At 42.4% G+C, this 21,600-nt stretch overlaps 1 long non-coding RNA gene across 1 annotated transcript; it reads right to left on the reverse strand.

The window, feature by feature from the left end:
• Nucleotides 1-1,001: 1,001 nt before the first annotated feature.
• Nucleotides 1,002-3,413, reverse strand: LOC310879033. The gene is made up of 3 exons (XR_014570925.1): nucleotides 3,368-3,413; nucleotides 3,090-3,146; nucleotides 1,002-1,247 (listed from the first exon to the last, which is right to left on the reverse strand). It is a non-coding gene; the product is annotated as an uncharacterized lncRNA (long non-coding RNA).
• Between the last annotated feature and the right edge of the window lie 18,187 nt (nucleotides 3,414-21,600).

A 21,600-nucleotide genomic window follows, 5' to 3' on the forward strand; every position in this document is an offset into this window, starting at 1 on the left:
GTACTTACTTACGTGCCTTTGACACGTAAGTAAGTACCACCTGCCATTTGTTCCAAAAAAGTTGTATACCCTGTGTATGTATGTATTATACATAGCATACAGTATGCTATGTATAATATATATAATAAAATGTGACATAGCTGTTTACACAACGCAGTACCCCCTCCAACTGTATTGTTCCCCTCTTCCAACTGTATTTATATTTAGACACTTGCTTTGGCAAATTACGTATGTGTACGTAATATTATGTATGTTTTCCCCTGCCAATAAAGCTCCTTTTAATTGAAAATGAATTGATATAACAGTTCAGATATGATCATATGTCTGCTTCCGGGGAACACCATAACACAGATATTACATCGATATACAACTTGACACTCTTCAGGTATTACTGAAATTTATTTCCAGGCTGCACAAATACAGGCAGGCCGTACTGTCTAAGACAGTACATTTAACAGTGCAAATACAGTAGTGCTATTAATTATTGTGTAACAATGTAACTGCAAAATCTCAGACATTGCAATATGGGCGTTCCAAAACAGAAGCCCATCACACCATTGACTTAGAATAGAACTGCGTTAGGCTGTACTCACTGTTAAAGCATGTCCTGTCCTTGCTGTGGGAGGAAAGCAGCCTGCAATTGATGGTCCCTATGGAAGTCACATGTTTAGAAGAAAGCTTGCCTCAAGGACACAAGTGAGTGACTTCCATAGGGACTGAATTGGACGCTGGTCTCCCCCTTCCCCCCAGATCAAGCACAGGGACCATGCTTTAACAGGAACACCATAACAGATATACAGATAACACTATTTCAGGTATTACAGAAATACACCTGGACAAATACAGGCAGGCGGTACTGTCTAAGACAGTACATTTAACAGTGCAAATACAGTAGTGCTATTAGTTATTGTGTAACAATTTAACTGTAAAATCTCAGACATTGCAATATGGGCGCTCCAAACAGACTGAATTGGACGCTGGTCTCCCCCTTCCCCCCCACCAGGTCAAGCACAGGGATCATGTTTTTTAACAGTGTGAATGCAGCCGTAAAGTTTTCTACATCTTCTTTAGGGATGTAATTTTGTTATGGACATAAAATTTTATAGCTTTCCAATCTCTCTTTGTAAGGGCTGGCTCTGATTCCAGACACTTGTCACAGTCACGTTTGCCTGGGACAGTACAAGTCTGTATACATTTCTTAAAGTGCCTCTCCACGGCTTCTTTCTCTTCTGGTTCCCATTTCCGAGCTAAAAGAGAAATGAATAACAGATTAGTGTATTATAAGGTAATCGTTTTAGCCTATGTTATGGACCTTCGTCTAGGGTGAAGGGACATGACACAATTCGAGAGGAGACAGGGTGAAAAGAACTTCAATTTATTTGTAGCTTGTTCTTTTCTTTCAATAACAGAGAGTTTACATTTTCTAGTTCACAACTTCTCACATTTTGGCTTCAAGGTGCTGGTGCTATCTAACAAAACAAATCTAAACTGGAAATCAAAAGTTTACCCCTACCTAAAGGCCCTAACAGAATATTAAACAAAATGACAATTCTAAATCCCTAACTACCCTAACTAACCAAAATTACAATAAGTTTAACAAAAGAAAAGACCTGGCACCCCTACATGGAGAAGTAGGAACCGGGCTTCTTATTTTTAAGCAATACATAATTGATTACAAACTTATGAGCAAATAATAATGACTAAATAAACTAGGACTGGGCTAACCAAAACAAAACAGAACTTACGGCATAATGAACAAGACAACTAACAAAAGAACAAACTAAACAATAAGGCAGGCAAACGGGTGGAGGACTAGAGGGATCGAGTCTCTGCTGCAAACATGCTGTCGTCCTCCCCAGAGCAGAAGTCAAACTGAGACTTTATAGGCAACAGCCAACTAGGCACAGCCAACTGGGATTAGGGTGTGGGCGAAGACACCCAATCAGGAAGGAGGGGCAGGTCCGAACATGGACCTGTCAATCTCACAGGCAAGTCTGCATTCAATCATTCACTGCCAGCCATCAGCCTCTCACACTCTCCAACATACTCCATTCAATACCTTACATGAAACACAGAAAGAAACAAATTATAATACAAGCCATCCACAGAAGACCAACATTTCCATACTATACATATTATTCACAGCTCAACTAATTATCATCATAACAATTAACCATCACAACATCAATAACAAATACTCAGAAGGACCATGGTCCATAACAGCCTAAAAGCTACAATTATTTCTACCACTGACTATAGATCCGGATTTGGCCATTTTAGTCATGTTACTGTGTTTAACAACTGATTTTGTAATTAATCACCATGTTCCGATTAATAGCTGCCAAAATTAGTACAGTAGGAAAACTGAGCACCCAGTGCTAAGGAAGCTACCAGAGGACACGCACCTGTTGTACCCCTCAAATTGATAAATATGACAGCTGTAAAGTGGATAGTTTAACACGAGCACGAAAGGAACCTCCAGGATATAACAGTAAACAAACTGACAAAATGTTAGCTTTTAAGAAACAAAGTAATGTTGAACAGGGATAACGAGCCCCCGCCAGTTAATCACAAAAAATAATAAAGCAAAAAAATAAGTGTGAATTGAATAGCAGGGATCATAATAGTCTGGTACAGGTATATTGTGAATCAGGTATAGGCTACACCAAACACAGCCAGCAGCTGTCCGATGCAGGGTGGTGAGAAGAGAGAATAATGTCCACAAAATATGGTGCGAATCAGAGTTATTTAACCATGCATTTCATTATTCAATCAGTTGCTAGTGCATATGAATGTATCAGTCCTTACATTTCTTACCATGCAACACATCTCAACCAAATTGGTCGAGATAAAACAGTTACCGTGCAGGGGTCCCCAGGGGGTCCCTCTACTGTACTGCCACTGTGCTGTACTGTAAGTCTGTAACACCCCAAATCATCATACATACACTTTGTTTGTGTGTGTGTTAGGCTGTGCAACAGTGACACTTGGTTGTGAAAACCAACCAAACGCTATTTTGTACTTTGACAGACAGACCCAGCCAGGGACCCAGGGACACAAAGCTGTTTCACCACTCAAAATATCCTTACCTCTTTTTGGCTCCTTCTGTCTGGCTCCTGCTGGTGCCGACCCACTCCGTTTAGCAACTGTGGAATGACAAGAAGAACATTCTGTTAAGTGCCACAGGTAGGCTAGGTGAAGCTACAGGCGTTGATTCTCCTACTATGCTACACATTTCCAAACTTGGTGCGAATCGAAGGTACTCTGGTGCAAAATGACACATGCCACAGACTGACCGACAAAGCCACTTGTACGCTAGGACCTGGCTGAGGGAAAATAAAAGTAAAACCCTGTCCAATATCCATACCTCCTGTTGGCTCCGTCTCCCTATCTTGCGCCGATCCACTCAGGTCCATCTCCCCATCTTGCGCCGATCCACTCAGGTCAGCAACTATAGAATGACAAGTCAAATATTATGTAACTAAATGTGCTAGAGATGATCGTGTCTGCTGTCTCTCCCTGTAATATCTTTGTGTCAATTACAAATGGCGACAGTTGTGAAAGGGTTGGCTGTCTCCAAGCTAATGACCGTGAGAACCAGACAACTGGCAGGAACAGTTTATAGCTTAAACAGTTTAGGATAGGCAGATAGAGTTGGGGTGCTGTAAAGATGCAACAAGATGGGGAGCTGTAATGATTAAAGCACATACCTTCCGTAATCTCCTCAAATGTGTCCTGACTGGCCTCAAGAGCGGCGTCCCCCTCAAGCGCGTCCTCCTCAGCAAAGGCCTCTTCTAACAAGAGATCTAAGAAGGTATTAAAAACAGCGCTAGGCTTAACCGTTTGCTCTGAAAGAATATATATTCAAAGATTTGTGCCACATTTTCAAGAATTTTATAAAATAGCATATATATACAGTATACACACACACACACACAAGCTCATAGCTTGCTTGTCACAGCCGCACTATGAGCTTGTACATCTGCTATTTTTCAACAGCTAAAGTATAGCATAATGGATACAACACCAAAAGGGTTTAATACAGCAGAAACTCCATACCATTTGGCTCAATGAGGATGTCGTCCAGGTTCTTCCCTTGGAGTTCACCAACTCGTCCCTGCTCCATGGCAATCAGCACCTTGCTGATCCTCGCGAGCTGAAGGGTGTTCTCTGGTAACCTGTAAAACTTGCTATGTACTCTGATGCTGTGTCCCATGAAATCAGCTAGCTGCCCCATCTCAGTTTCCCTAAGGTTCAGAACTGTGGACAGAGTTGCCAAATGTTTCCGCAGTTTGGTAGATGTAATTGCCTCTGGATGCTTGAGGCCACACAGATTGCTGTACTCTCGGAGAAGAGAACTCGAGTGATAGAAAGACATGGTGCCTGGTACGGCGAATAGATAGCGGTTATCGTCGAGGACGCCACATTCATTTCTGCATTCACAGAGACAGACAAGTGATTCCAACATTGACGGACTTAGGAGAATGGGCACCATCCTGCCGTTCTTTCCTCTAGTTTCGATTCTGGAGAAGTGACTGCACAGCTTTATCTCAAACTCAGAGAGAGCGTAGTTGATGTCCTCATGAGTGGATGATTTGTCTCTTGACAAGAATGATTTGAGCTGAACTTTGTTCGTCTCCCCTTGTCTGCGACGGTTGAAAAGCAGAACCTGAGCTTGAGTGACTTTGGACAGTTTCTTCCAGTTCTCCATCGACAACGTAGACTTGAGGTCCTCAATGTACTGCTGCTGCTTCTCCTTCAGGAAGTCGTGTAACTTCTTGACATCTTCTGTCAGAGGCAGGACCAGAGGGGCATTCAACTTTGCCTCCAACCGGTCATCATGACATTTTTTTTAAACCTCCTCATTCCATTTTGAGTGGTAGATCTTTTGGAAGTTTTGTGCTTCTTCCGCTGCCTTTTTGTCACCTTGAATGAGAGCACGACTCTCCAGAAGCATAGCGATTTTCTTGAGGCTGAATCCAAGTTTCTCTGGAAGACTGATAGATTTCTCTTTTCTCGTCTCTTTTTGTGCAGTGTGTTTCACTGCCTTCACTGTGAGCTCAAAGTTCTTTGGAAGGATGTACTCTTTGATACTCTTCAGTGGTGTGATGTCACTTCCATGAACAATAAGTCTCCCCAGCTCCCTCAACTTTTGCCGGATGTAGTTATAATTTGCGGGGTCGGATCTGTGCTTCTTGTAGAGGGACTTAGCCAACTCGAGAATACACCTTTTTTGGCTGCATCTGCAATTTTATCCACTTTCATTCTACTCAAGACATTCCAGACATCTGTGGACACCCCATCGGGGATGGGTTCAGCAAACGCACACAGCGTTTGAACTCTCTTTTTTCCAGGTTGTCGCTTTACGTCTGGTTGGATAAATTTGCAGTTCTTCATGTGTCTCCACAGTGCAGATCTGGTGAACAACCCTTGGCAATAGACACAATGCATGTACTCTTGGGCAGTCATTTCTTGTTTTGGCTGCTTGCTTGCGACCAGCGTCCCTGTGCCTGTTTTTAAGACTTCGACATTGTGTGCGAAGTTGCCTCTGTTTCGGAGTTGATCTAGATGTAGTCGCCTTTCTTTTGAATTCTTCGGAAAGCTGAATGCCTTTACAACCTCAAACTCTTTGCGGTGAACAGTCTCCAAATGCCTTGACAATTTCAACATTGGCATCTCACAAAACATACAGAAGTGACGTTTACTGTATTTCCGAGATCCATCATCTTTTTTTCCGACAGCAGGAATAATCACAGAAGCTCTCAAGACAGCGTTTTGGGTGTTACTACCAACTTCCCTGTCTCTCGAAAGTTGGACAGGTCTCTCTATGGTGTCACACTCTGTGGCCACATCCTCAAACCAATCACTATCACTGTCACATGAACTTTTATCGGCAGAGGGGGAGTACGTTTTGTCATCCAAATCCGAAAAAGAAGACTGATCGGTGTCCAAATCTTCATCTGATGAATCTTGGGGCAGGCTGGGGGGAAGACTACTGTGCTGTAACAGGTTGTCATTTGTCTCGTTGACAAGGGAGACGGGCACAGGACTGGGCGCAGAGGAGGTGGAGGGCAGAGAGAAGAGGCTACTGGAGGGCATGGGGGAGGAGGTGTCCAGCGGGGGCAAGTGGAGGTGGGCAGCATCATCCAGGCAGTTGAGCTGACTACTGTGCTGTAACAGGTTGTCAGTTGTCTCGTTGACAAGGGAGACGGGCACAGGACTGGGCGCAGAGGAGGTGGAGGGCAGAGCCGAAGACATGGGTTTCACCTTACTGCAAGAGAGGACAAGAGATCAGTCATTTTACACTTGGTCGCATGCTGAAAATAGCAGATATACAATCTCACAATACGTCACAGCGCGACATGTGAACTTGTAGATCTGCCATTTTCAGCAAGTTTAAAATCAGCCATTATGACGCCACCAAGGCCTGCCAAAAAACATTTAGTCGACTAAATAAACTGTTGATATAGTCGACTAGAAATCACATGACATTTAGTCGACTGCAATTCCAGGTGACTAAAACTAAATGAAAACTACTCAAGAGACCATGAGTAAAACTAAAATATATTTTGCTGCCAAAAACACTGGTTGGGATTATAAGGCCAATGCGAAACCTACCTGATCTTTCTCTTTCTGGTTCTTTTGAGAGGGGCCGAGCAGTTGGAGGGCGGAGAGAAGAGGTTACTTGAGTGCATGGGGGCAGCATCATCCAGGCAGTTGAACTGACTACTGTGCTGTAACAGGTTGTTAGTTGTCTCGTTGACAAGGGAGACGGGCACAGGACTGGGCGCAGAGGAGGTGGAGGGCAGAGAGAAGAGGCTACTGGAGGGCATGGGGGAGGTGGTGTCCAGCGGGGGCAAGTGGAGGTGGGCAGCATCATCCAGGCAGTTGAGCGGTGACTTGCTGGTCGAATGATCTACAGGGAAGAGAGGACAAGAGCAAAGTGGCAAAATGGTAAACATCTGATGGTAAATCTCACGTCAATGTTTACTGGTACTAGATCAAGCGACTGTGGTGCTGAGACTGAGAAGGGTAAATAATAAAGTAGATTTTCGCCTGACTCGGCTCTGAAAAAGCCAATAGTCATGCTGACTGTTCACTCACCAGAACCTTTTTTGTGGAGGAAGGAGATACATTTCTTAACCCTCTGCTGCGTGGAGGGCTTGAGTTTATGGAAATCGACATCAAGTTCGGCGGGTGTGGAGGATTTCTTGAGCGAGGGTTTATCGGACTGGATAATTTCTACCACTTGCCACAGATGTTCAGTGGGGAGCTCGGCGATGTCTTTAGCGATGACTCGCAACTCCTCCACAGACATGGGTTTCACCTTCTTACTGAAGAGAAAATAAATATTCCCATTTAAGGAGTAATAAGAGAGGACAAGAGATCCAGTACAAGTCATTTTACACTTGGTCGCATGCTGAAAATAGAAGATCTACAATCTCAGGCTGAAAATAGCAGATCTACAATCTCACAGCACGTCGCAGCGCGACACGTGAGCTTGTAGATCTGCAATTTTCAGCAAGTTTAACATCAGTCATTATGCCAAAAAAACATTTTAGTCGACTAAATAAACTGTAGATTTAGTAAACTAGAAATCACATGACATTTAGTTGACTAAAATTAGACTAAACATTCCAGGTGACTAAAATGTGACTAAAACTAATTGAAAACTATTCAAGAGACTGACTAAAACTAAATTATAATTTTGCTGCCAAAAACACTGGTTGGGATTAAGGCCAATGCGAAACCTACCTGATCTTTCTGGTTTTGGCTTGTTTGAGAGGCTGCAGCTGATCAACGGCATTAAGCTGCAGGAGGGAATGAGGGAGACCAGAGTAAAGGGGCATATCAACAAAAAACTGCGAGAAATATCCTCATAAAACAGCCTTGTTTCTGTACATTTAGAGAAGTTTAGATTGTACGGAGGCATCCCCCAGTGTGCCTCCTCCCCAAATGACAGAAGCGTCATCATTGTCATTTCACATCCTACCCGGTTTGCATTTAACCACCTCCCCCCCCCCCCCCCCCCTTCGGAATTCCAATTCCGAAGCATCACTTCAGTGATGCTTGCGGAACTCGACTTTGTCTCGTTCCTGACCGCATCACTGTCGTGGCAATAATCACGTTAAACAACACCGTTTCGTGTAATATTGCTTAATTTGAAACCACCTGTGGATGTGACTCAAGTCACATTTGGAAAAATAAATCAGATTCCATTTAGATTTATTTAAAACCCATTTTGGGCGGGAACCCCTTTTGGTGTTTTAAACATTGTTATAATTTAGCTATTGAAAAATAGCAGATCCACAAGCTCATGGCTTGACACAGAGTGGCGCGCTACGAGCTTGTAGGTCTGCTATTTTTTTTTTAATAATAAAAATGTGGCGCAAATCTTTGAATATATATTCTTTGGATTAAGCAAATCGGATTTCTATCTTGTGACACAGACCTGATTCAGGCTACTTTCAGGCTAGATTTGGCTGCCAGTGTAAATCAGGCCTAAGTGGGATAATGTCTGCCTAGGTGGTCATTGTCGGGAGATAATTCACCGACAGGGAGTTTAACCACCGACACAAGCGGAAAATTACCACCTAGCCAGATATTATCCCTTACGTGAATCACAATGCAATGCATTGGGTTTCTGTGTGTTGCTATACAGTGGTGAAGGTGCCTGTGTAACTCTGACCTGGCCTTTAGCATCTTCTCCTGAAGCTCTCAGAAGGTTCCTCTTCACAGAATGGACCACCCCATCATCATACCGAACTGTGTAAGTGCCTGCTGTCAAAGCACAGAAGAGGGGCTCAGATAAATAAACATGTCTAGTTTCTGTCTTGATGAAAATGTATTTCAGTGATTCAAACCTTCTTCGTTGACAGATTCAATCTTGCCAGGGTAGAAGTGACAGTCCGTCCATCTTGCTAGTACTTCTACTCCAACATAAAACTGAAAAACAGTCAAAACACACAGTCATCCCCACATACTCCTACTCCACTTCACATGTCAATGAGCGAACATATTATATACTCCTCAACCAATATCATGACTCTGAGAGTAACACATGGACCCAGCCCATTCTCCAAACCATCATATCTTATGGTTGTACAAAATAATAATTTGGTCAATTTAATTTGCAGAAGAGGCATAGCCTAGGCCCTACTGGTGTCTGGTAGAAGCTGACACTGGAATGGATTTCCCATCTCCGCTCCTGTTTTTGAGAACAGGTTTAAAGGACAACTTTAGTGTGTTTAGAGTGTTATTATTATTTTTTTTGCTGCTTTCTTTCGTTTTAGGGATTTTAGCAGTTGGAAAAATGTTATGGCGATTTATTTTTGTATTATTTACTATAGTCCTACTAGACCCACATTACATTACATCTGGCCACAGAAGATCACAGGATCTAGTGAATGTGTCAAACTGACATTGAGCCTATGACACAGTGTGGCTTCCCCCCAGTAGGCGTCCTTCACATTCAGTAGATCCTGTGATCTTTTGTGGCCAGATGTAATATCCTGGCGTCTAGTAGGACTATAGTAAATAATAAAAAAATGAATCACCATAACATTTTATACAAAAATACATATTTAGGACCATGCTCGAATGCCCCCGTCCCCCTGTCATAAAGAGCTGAAATCCCTAAAACGAAAGAAAGCAGCAAATGAAAAAAGAAAAATCACACCCGTGTGAAGTAAGTGTTGCAACATAGTGTGGGGGTCCCTGGGGGTTGGGGGGGGGGAAGACCCACACGAACGCACCCAGGGTGCCGGCCTGATTCCGACGAGACGCCCCGCATCCGAAACGGTTGAGAAATAACAGAGTTACCGTGTGGGGGTCCCTCTACTGTACCCTCTACTGTACTGTACTGTACTGTACTGGCACACCCAAAATAACCATATATACAGTTAATATGTGCATGTGTGTTTGTTAGGTTGCGCACAGGTTGTGAAAAACAACCATGCTGTTTTCGTGCTCAGACGCACCCAGCCAGCAGCCAGCCACACACAACACAACAACAACAACAACCTAAAACATGAACCTTGGTTGAAAAAATAATAAAGTTGTCCTTTAATGTTCCGTCTTTAGTTTGTTTTTTAAATGCCATTGACAATGAAGGGAAAATGTACGTCATATTGTCTCTTTATTGTTAATGGGGTTTAAGGTTTGTGTTGGCACTTGTTTTACATCACCATTACATCACCTAATCAACATGAGTTAGACTTTAATATATTAGCGCCACTCACTTCACACAGGTGTGATTTTAGGTCATTAGAATGAATCAATGAAACTGGATTTTGTGTTGTTTTTAGATTACTGTATTTTGATAAATAGTTTAATAGTTTTAAATAGTTGAAATAGCCACAGATATAGTAAGCCAATACTGAGGGCACTTATTCGCTACGTTTTTAAACCTCAGTGTTAATTTAACTCTGAGCTAAGTTATTCAGAGTGTACAAGACTGTTGGGAGAAAGGGAGATGAGATATAAGGGTGGGCAATTATTTTTCCCAAGGGGCCAAATGAGAAACATTTTGGAGGGCCGGGCAAAAAGGCTGAACTTAATTATGCATAATATCAATTTTATTTCTATATAAATAGCAGTAAATGGCATTGTTTTGCAAAGCAATGGTAAACTAAATGTGAAACATTTGACTCAAATTATAGGCAGAGTGACTATTTTACATCATGATGATGTACAATAAGAGCACCCCTCACTTCACATGGGTGTGATTTTTTGCACTCTTGCAGGCTCCTTTCCCAGTTGAAAACTATGTTTTTGTTTAAGTTACAAGTCCTGTAAATACTAGCATTTTCTTTTAACAATGAGAACATTAGAGGTAGCTCTCTTTATAGTTCCATTCGGAGGACACTGGAGGTGCCACTTTCACAACCCATGGTGCGCTGCTTACTATCGCAACCATTAAACAACGACGTTCTGAAAACAATAATAAGCCAACCAGTAATGGTATTGTTGAGACTTGGCAGCCTGGCAGGCGCTGTATGTTGATGTGTGCACGTTCGTTCTGCCAGATTTACTTGGTGGTACAACGGTGTCGATCGACTCGATCCACAAGCTCACGGCACATCGCCCAAGCTGTCTGAACTTCAGAAGCATGCCACATTCTGGGCGCAACACCGCCTTACGATGCAGCATCTTAAAACATCTTAACTTTATTAGCGAGGCGGGTTAAATAAAGCAATGAAGCATAATGGGATTTAACTTGTCCTCCTGCAAGGAAGTTTGGTAATCAAAGCATGCGCCTGCGCCTACCGTGTTGTGGAGCTGCATGCTTCATGGCTATTTGCATTCACCGACGTAGGCAACAATAAATCCAAAAAGCCGACAGTCGCATATGAGGGGGGTGAAGGAAGAAAGACAGGTTCTCAATCACACGCAATTCATGTGCACAGTTGACGTGCAGATTGTGTTAACTGTGAGAATGCATGGGCTTCAAAATAAAAGCGACGCGGTTTTAGTCCACCCATAAAGTCATTAGAAAGTATGTTTTATTTTCGGATAATGGGATTATCAAGAAATCTTTCACGGGCCGGTCAGAGTCAGCCGGCGGGCCGTATTTGGCCCGCGGGCCGTACAATGCCCAGGTCTTAAGATAAATTGTAGAACGTAACGCGAACAGCTGTTCAGCTGTCTCTGGAACAGCGTTAGCATGTAGCTAACGTAGCCTGTTGCAATGTTGCCAAAGGACAATATAATCGATTATGTCACGTCTCCGTGATACAGAATCATACACGGTTGCTCATTCTTGCTCAAACAAGAACAAACAAGGTGGCCGCACATTCTATAATGTGTTTTACAACATCTTACAAACTATTCAAAGCTATTGTGAAGCTGAATAAAATTCACTTTTACCTGGAAGCGGTTGACACTGGTAGAATTCTCCAGGGCCATGACGGGAGAATGAGCCTATAAAAAAATAAAGGAAGTCAGTCACTGGAATAACAATTTTCTTCTTGAAAGTATATGTCCAAACGAAACGAGTCAAACGACGGTCAACACAATTAGGGTGAGCGAGGCAGTAGCTAGCAACTACTGAAACTATAGTGCAGTAAGTTCACCCCCTCCCCCCACCTAGCTGCTGCAGAGCTTTCCAATCGAGGCTCATTAGACGCAATTTAACACAGCTGCGCGAAATTGTCTAGCTCACACTACTATAAGCCAAGAAAAGCCAAGAATGCACTATGTACAGACCAGCAGAACATAAAATAAAATAGTCAGTCCTAGAAAGAAAAATCCAGTCCACAGTGATTTAGGCTTGATGCCTATATATATATAATATATATATAATAATACATTTAATACTATATATGAAATACTTATTTTATTTGGAACTGTATTGGTATCGTTTCTACTGTTTTACCACAGGCGAGTTGTGGACTAAAGCATTGTAATAGTTAGTTGAACTGTACAAAAACAATCAAAAACAATTATTTTAATTACAAAATAGAAAAATTACCTTCTCTCTTCTCCTGCGTCCTTCCCATAGACAATCGCCCGGCTGCTCTTCTCATTCAGTGCGAGGCTGCGAGCCGGAGGGTGGGGGGGGGGGGGGGTGGCGGTGACGTGTGACTGGGGGGTGTTACCTTTTACTCTAACCGCGCTGATTGGCTAAAGTGACACGTGATAGGCAGCACGGCATTATGTAACGGTCAGATATTACTATCACTGCTACGAATTATTTAAATCACGGGTTGTGAATGATCTCCTATAGGACACAACTGATAAAGTGGAATGCAAAGAAATAGCCTAAATAAGCAGCAGAAAACACAGTCAGAAGCAAAGCTCACGGCAACCTTTTATCTAGTAATCATGGAATTGAAATGGAGTTGAATGAAATTAATGAATGAATGAAACCAATGTCCGTATCTCGCGCACACACGCACGCGCTCCCTTATTGTTTAGTATAGTTCCATGGATGTTTCCCAACAAAGTCTGTTTCTCCAAGAGTTCCTTCCCGACCGTTAAACGCCCTCCAAAGTAAAGAAAAGGTGATAAAAATAACTTAATCCATCCCCGTAGCGAACGTAATCCAGGTATAGGCTACTCCAAACGAAGAGGAAGAAAACCCTCGGATCCTCGCGGGACGTTGAAATAAATAAATAAAAGATGAACGATCTCACCGGTTGCAGAACGTCTCGCGCCTCTCCCCACCGTGAGCGTTATCGTTTGTGTAGCTATAGCTTTCTTTAGTAGAGATGTTTAGAGAACAAACGTGTCCAGGTCCCTCGTAGACTCCCTGTTTGTTTGGCTGTCTCTCCCCGTCTACCTGACAGGCCGGTAACCTCCGCCTACTTTATGGGCGTCAGTCCAACTCCAGACCCATGTCACTCAAAATATATCAAATCATAAACATAGTGTTTAAAACCCCCCAAATAATAACAAAATCACACAATAGACAGCACAGAATTTATAGGACCTTACCCTTGACAGATGGCGTTAATTAGAAATATTAAATAATAGAACATGTACTTTTAAATGTTGTTATTAAAATAAATCATCTTTAACTTGTGTGGCAGTTGCTACAACGTTCACACTCTATAACATACGACGAATTAGACCGTTCCTCACCCAGGAATCAGCCCAGCTCCTAATCCAGACAACAGTCTTGTCAAAACTCGACTATTGTAACTCCCTCCTTACTGGCCTACCAGCATGTGCACTTAAGCCTCTCCAGCTGATCCAAAATGCCACAGCTCGCTTGGTCTTCAACCAGCCAAAATTATCACGTGTCTCCCCCCTGCTCCGCTCCCTCCACTGGCTCCCGGTCGCTGCCCGCACAGAATACAAAACTCTGATGCTGGCATTCAAAGCAACCAAAGGTATGGCTCCCCCATATCTTGCAAGTATGATTGAACCCTACAAACCCTCCCGCGCACTCAGATCAGCCAACGCAGGGAAGCTGGAATTACCCTCTCTAAAAACGCCGGGACAACGCTCCACACGTCCCAAACTCTTCTCCCTTCTGGCTCCAAAACTGTGGAATGCACTTCCCATTGCAGTCATGACTGCAGCATCACTCCCAATCTTCCGCCGTAGTCTGAAAACCCACCTTTTCAGACTCCATCATGGCCCATAGCACTTACCCTACCCCCTTAGATAGCATTTCTGTAGACTTAGATAGCATTTGATACAGACTTATAGCATGTTATGTAGATAGCACTATAATTGCATTGTATATAGTCATAGCACGCCATAGTACATATGTATAACATAGTAGTATATATATATAGTTTATATGTATAGTCTCATAATATAGATATTCCACTGTTACTTTCTTAGCTTACGCATGTTTCATGATAAATGCTTTTTTGTGATGTATTCCCATGCTTTTTGTCCTTGCTTAATGTAAGTCGCTCTGGATTAAGAGCGTCTGCTAAATGCCTAAATTGTAAATTGTAAATTGTAATTGTCATGATTTGTCACGATCCGAGTTGGCTTTGTCCACGGCGTAACCATCTTTAAATAAATACTTAAAGAAAATCATATGGTCAGAATGCATTGCATTTCATTTCCTGGGCCGTTCGTTGTTCTGAAAGGGGGAGGGACTGTGCCGCTCTATAGTGGCCCTCTCCATCATCAAGCCCTGCACCCCTGGTTTAGTATAACCTTGCAAATGAGACAAGGGAATGATGGAAGGGCCTTAAGTTAGCCATTGTAACACATTTAGGTCCCATTAAACTGGATGGAGCTTGTCAAAACGAGATTGTGCTTCAACAGAAAATCGTCGCTGTGTTTTGTTCATATAATTGACTTGGAGAAGAATGAGAAAAAGTATGACAACAAAAGCATTATGCTACAGATAATGTCTTTTTTTTTTTTAAGATATTTTTTTGCGGCTTACGCCTTTTATTGGTTTGTTGAAGGGACAGACAGTAGGCTGACAGGAAACGAGAGAGAGATGGGGGAAGACATGCAGCAAAGGCCGTGTCGGGCTCGGGAGTCGAACCCGCGGCACAATCCAGTCGGGTGCCCAGACAGTTACGCCACAGCCTGGGCCTAGATTATGTCTTTATGTCTTGTCATAGACCCTTCTGGAAGGTTGGGATGGATCAGCGGCCACGTGGCGAAGCATAAGAGCAGTGGTGGCCACCAAATCCGCCTCCTCTTCATGACCATGTTGGCCAGGAGCATTAATTATTTGAATTTGCGGATCATCCGCCTCAACATTGAAATTATTAGTGGTCACATAGACCCGACAACCTCTACTAGCACGCCAGTCAATTCTTTCGGCCCGAACCTTATTACTGAGGTAACGGTAGTCGTCCAGTATCATGGCTCTGCCACCCCGACTGTTTGCAATCTGCATGCACGCCATCATGTACACCTGTTAGTGGCTGTCTTGGAAAGAAAGTGAGGCCAAGAGGTACTGTCCTTTATACTATCCCACACAGGTGATATGAGTAAAAATTATGGAATTGTAACTATCCGCAGGAGCTGTGCGTAAGTGATTTCCCTCGGGTTCTGCGCTAAAAGTGATTGGCCTCTACTAATTCATACAGGTGATGTGTGTAAAACTGATTGCCCAAAATGTAGTATGGTTAAGTTTTGCTAGATGCAGGCTTGACAGTAGTGATATCAGACAATTGTGGACATATATCTTGGGCCGAATTTTCTAAACACCATTTGGGGATTTAGCAATGCACAGGGGTTGTTCCCCCGCCAAAGTTGCTCTCCTCGAGTCTTCGGACACCAGCCCTATCCATAATACAATAATAACATTATTATTTGTGTAAACACAAATATTGCGTAACACATACATTGGTAAGGTGAAGTGATATTGTGAAATTGTGATTGGCCGGCATGAGATGATGTATGATATACCCTAAGAGGCGCCCCTCACTTCACATGGGTGTGATTTTATTTTAAATTCAAATCCAAATTTCACCCACTTCTAGTGGTCAGAGGCCAAATGAAGGTTGTTCACATACACTTGTTTGGGGGTTAGCAACCCTTTTCTGAGACATTTGGACCTTTACTCTTGTAAATGTCCCATAGGGAAATTGACAAATAGGTTTTAACGTCAAACTAAGACCATTATCTGTTGAACCAAACATCAGAGAAATATGTCACTTGCAGCTTTAGAAGCACCTGATCCATAACTTTCTTTTCATATAAGCTAATATGACCTTTGGTCACTTTCTGACCATGTGCTTATTGTCCATACGAAAGTCCATACAAAATCACACTGGCATTGGATGCGTCTTTCTTAGTGTGTGTGGTTTAGTGCTGATACAGTAGTTACTCCAAGCTGGAGAAACAAATAAAAAATTAATCCTTTGAATCATCTCAACATTGCAATGGACAGATCATGCTATGGGTTAAAATCTGGTTAACTAGCTAGTGCTGCACACCTGCTGCTTATTCCTGATTGCAAATGTTGCCCCGCCCAACACCCCTATAAAAGTGTGAGAGTCCCACACTCCTGCTTTTGCATTCATTCAGTCAGTCAATGCAGCACAGAACAGCATGACTCCTGTTTCTCTAACGCAATGCAATTTTAAGTTTAGTGTTTTTTTATTTTGGGAGTGGTTACAATGGTCCTATGTGGGACTTGCCTAGCTCCTCTCCTTTACTTTCTTTTTCAGTTTGGCTGATATATCCAGTCACTTTTGGTTATTTTTCTTTCTTGATTGACTCCTGAGTTTAATTCTACTTTCAAATGAGTCATTCTGTCATCCATTTATTTCCTCAGCGGATTGACCAATCTGAAGTGCATGGCAAGAGAGTGCATCAAGACATATTTTTCACTCTGCCTAAATTAAATCCATGAAATCCATTTATTTAGCATTTTTTGTAAACGCACAAGATTGCAGTGGGAGTGATTCAGAGCAGTGCCAGGGTTAAGTCATTGGCAGGTGTTTCCAGTTGTCTAATTGTGCTGTCCTCTTGATCTACAATGCCTTCAGTAATTCTTCCAAAGACCCCCAAAATGATATGTGGACCCCCATCTGAAGATGATTTGTGCCAGGGCGGTGCACATGCTTTTGTTTAGACATACCAATGGTCTGATATCTCAAACCCTCACCCTAACCTCCCACGGGGAAGCACACGTAAACCTAACCTTAACCCTCTCCCAACCCTTAACGCACCCCTCACCAACCATATAATCTGGTCGATTTAATGCACCCCTCACCAGCCTTAATCCAGTCGGACCAATAATATGTCTAACCAATGCTATATCTAACCAAAGTATGCCTCCTGTGCCAGCTGGGACAAGAGATGAATTTGTCAATATTTAAGAAAAAATAATTAAACAATAGCTGATCTACAAGCTTGCAGTGCTGTGCGCTTGTACAACAAGGTTCAAGTTTTCTTTAGTTTGTCTCCCAAGGGAGAAATTTGTCTTGGACCCCAAGGACCCGCCCTGCAGCATACAGATGCAATACAATACAATACAATACACGATACAAGACAACAAAGGCACACAGTGACCTGTACAACATTAAAAAACCACACACCAACATACCTAGTGCAAAAGAGGAAGAACATCACCTCATAACCTTCAACCCTACCCTGTCTGCCCTCTGCAAGGTCTCTGTTAAGGAGTGTGATTGACAGAACCAGCTATTACACATTGTAGTTAGCAGAGCAGTGTGTTGGACACAATCACAACAACAACACATTAGTCTGGGGGGGGACAGACTATAGCAACTACTCTAAAGAGAAACATTGTGGATAGTCACTCTTAAAGCAACATTAGCTGGTCTGAATGATAACGTTGACATCGCTCCCTTTCTTTAAAATATCTTGTATCTTACATTAATGTTGAGTTATTGATAGTGACTTCTCTCGTCTCCTCAACAACAGGCTAGTTGTGTGCATCCCACTCAGCCAGTGTTTTATCGACTAAACATTTGACAAAAAATGTTTGTCGACTACCCTTCTTTCACTGATGAAAACCAAATAAAAGCAATAAAAACTAAGCTATGATGACTAAGACTAAAGGCTCATACATAGTCTGGTTTTACGGTGGTGGGGTGACCACCGAACTACAACATGACGTCACGAGCCGCGGTGAAGAGCAAACCACCGCCACCGCTCCAGCCCTTCTCTCTGTTTTTACTCACCACCGCTCAACGTTATTTCAGCTCCGGTGGTCAGCTCACCACCGGAGCGGTGGTCACCTTACCACCGAAAATCCGGACTATGAATAGGCCTTTAGTATATTGACAATTCCGTCAATAAATAAAAACTAGACTAAAGTGTTAGGGAGGGACTAGTGGAGAAGAGATCCAGTAGAACAAAAACATAAGTAATTTTATGTTTGGTTGCGCTCTGCAATAGTGGATCTTCAAGCTCAGCTTGTTGATCTGCTATTTTCAGCATGCAACACACAGTTCAAATACAGTTCAGATACATTAAATTTCATGACATAGTAACTTAGAAGTTCCCTGACTTCCCTCGCTCACCTGTGTCCCATCTTACATTTTTATTTAAACTGTATGAAATACTTGCCATTAATATAGTGGTTGCAACTGTATTAATTGATTGCCCGAGTCCCGTGGTGGGAGTTCTGCTCTGGTTTTGGTCAAATACTACCATAACGGTATTTGTTCATTATGGCTCATCTGCTCAAAATGAGATTTGGGGCTTGGTTTTTTTAGCTGTCTGGCAGAAATGACTGTGCAGCTCTGCCGCCACCTGCAGGTGAACCAGTTTTAAAAACACTGAATTATTATGCTGATCAAATAAAAAACTCTAACGTAAAATACAAATCGAAATTTCGCTAGTATCCACTACATTTGTGAGAATCAATACATTGTTCAATGTCTCAGTCTTACCGTACCTTACCGTTGGGTGGTGTAAACTAGAAAGGTCGAGTTTGAACGCATGGGGACGTTCTAGAAAATACATTTTAATATAAAACTGTCATTGTCACGTACAGGCCTAATAAAAAGCATGTGTACTGCCTTATTGCTCACTTTAAAGCTTCAACACACACACACACACAACCCTGCCCCAAGTGCCCCGGTTAACAAACATGCATTTGAACAGTATTCATTAATAATTATAGTACAAATTCTCCATTCTTACACAGGTATATGGTCAATTGGTCATACCCAGGGGTCAAACCACCCTTTTTTTTAGGAAACCTGCATTTGCCATGACCTAAAAAAAAAAAAAAGGCCATTAGGGGGAGCTATAGTACAGTGAAATACAGTGGGCAATAGCTATTGATTCATTTATTTAATACTTTATTGGCAGAAATGTAATCGGTATAGGGTACAGTCAAACACATGTCCAAAAGGATCACTGAAAAAAAGTCCTTGCAGTCTTGTTTCCATTCGGTCCTGGGTAATCAATTCATAATCATGACAAGTCACATGACATAACAAAATTCAAATTATCATAAAAGGTAAAAATACAAAAATAAGATATGTAGGCCTGCATGTTGGGGAACAAATAAGGGCTTATAAGGAGGTGGGGGTAGTCACTAGACATAGATATGTGTGTGGGGGAAATCTTTTTTTACCGTGGAATACCGAGGTATAGGTTATCAATACCGGCACCGTACCGTACTGTAAAATGTCATACCGTGGCATACCTAGTCTGGACCCTTATTGTGCATATTTACAAGTGGCTACCCGGAATAGTGCTTTACCATGATTTCTTGCATTTTATCAAAATGGCTGCAAACGTGAAAAAGAAAAGAGACATAACTTTTCCTGTCAGATCCTATTACCCATGGGGCAAACCACCCCTTTTTGGATACCTGTTATTTGCCATAACATCAAATGTTGTCCACCAGAAATAATTTCTATGACCCAATAGAATCACAATTCACAACCTATATGGACACACCGGTAATTTAGCTGGAAATCCAATATGGCCGCCACAATATTAGCACCCATTAGCCTATACAGTATATAATAGAGGTGAATAGGGCAATTTTTTTAACTGAGGGATATTTCCACAACTTCACAGGTTGTATGCAAGTTTCCATGACATCCAATATGGCCACCACAATACTAGCACCCAGAAAATCGGTTTGGCTCTAAATTCTGAACCAGGTGAGCTAGAAAATAGAAATCCAAACTCATGGTTTTTGACCACGAGAGACTTAAAGGTGATATAGCCTATATTTAAAATAAGTATTTAATTATTCATTCATTCAATTCCCTCTATTAGTCACTATATTATTGTGCTGGAGTGTTTCTTTGCAGAAGAACATCCCTCTTGTTTTTTGGTTTCGTTCTACTGTTGATGTTGGCATTTCCTCCGTTTATGTTGACATTCATTAATGTCAGGGACGTGCATCGCCAAGCTGGACATCCCTTCCTTCACTGTATGGATGGTATTTCAGTGATGGGAATGCAGTCCCCTGTCCATCTACAGAGCCAGACTGGCCTATGTCAATGAACAAGGCAATATCATGTAGCTGTATCAAAGGCTACCAGAAAATCTGTTCATGTGCCAGGGACTGGAGACAAGATGCAGCAGGAGCTACACTCCATTTCTGACTGGGAATAGCTCAGATACATCACCATTATCTTGGACCCTGGCTGGCATCCCGTCATGAAAGGACGCGATGAGAGAGATCAACTTCTCTGGACAGCCAAACTTGCCTTGGCTGTGTCAAAGGCCTTGGTGAGGTCGACAAACACCATATAGAGACCCTTGTTCTGCTCTCTGCACTTTCTTTGCGCATGGCAAAGATCATGTCATAGGTACCGCCGCTGCCTGCGCGGAAACCACATTGGGATCTAGGGACAACATTCTCAGCTACATGGCTGATGAGCAGGTTGAGGATTGTGCTTCCGGCAGTCTTCCGGGTGCTTCAAAACACCAATGAGCAACTTCCACTGAAATGAATAGCAGGGGCTAACGCTCCGGTTCGGTCTCTATCCTTTTATTATTCTATGGAATCCCACCTTAGTCACCCTCCATACAGCAGACTAGGAGGTAACTGCTTGGCTTAATGACTAAATAAAAACACAACAAACCCTCTCTCAAAATATTACAAATAAAATCAAATTATATTATTAAAGGACCCTAACTCAACATAAAACAAAATGATACATAAACAATATGTATGCTGAAAAGGCCAGTAAAGCACTGTTTGATTAAGCACAAACTAATACATTGTTGTTATATTAACATTTTAGGAGTGAAAACATATGTTTAGATGCCTGTGACAGCGTATCAGCAGTTCAGACAAGGCTGCTCCGCTTGTGTACGACAGAAAAACAGCCAAGGACAAAGGTACGCCAGCTGCCGAGCAGACGTGACTTTTTGTCCTACTCATGTTCAATTTCAAGCTTTGCCGGAAATGGTAAAATGTCGGTAATTTCGGCGTGCACCCATATTTTGGCGTACGCACGGTTGATAAATGAGGGCCTATATCCCCAAATAACTTCTTCTCAAAGAAGAGAGCACCTTAAAACCGGGAGAGGGCATCCGCGAGGACATTGTCCGTCCCCTTCTTGTGACGAATTTCCACTTCAAAGTCCTGCAGCATCAATAGATAGATACTTTATTTGTCCTTTCGGAAATTTGTTTTGTGCACAGCAGTCATCAGGATATACATAAAACATGCAAACAAACAGATCACACAGTACATAGACAATAAAGAACAGTGCCAAC

The sequence above is a fragment of the Protomyctophum parallelum genome, assembly GCF_964188405.1.
Source record: "Protomyctophum parallelum genome assembly, chromosome: 21".
In the NCBI taxonomy this organism is placed as follows: Eukaryota; Metazoa; Chordata; class Actinopteri; order Myctophiformes; family Myctophidae; genus Protomyctophum; species Protomyctophum parallelum.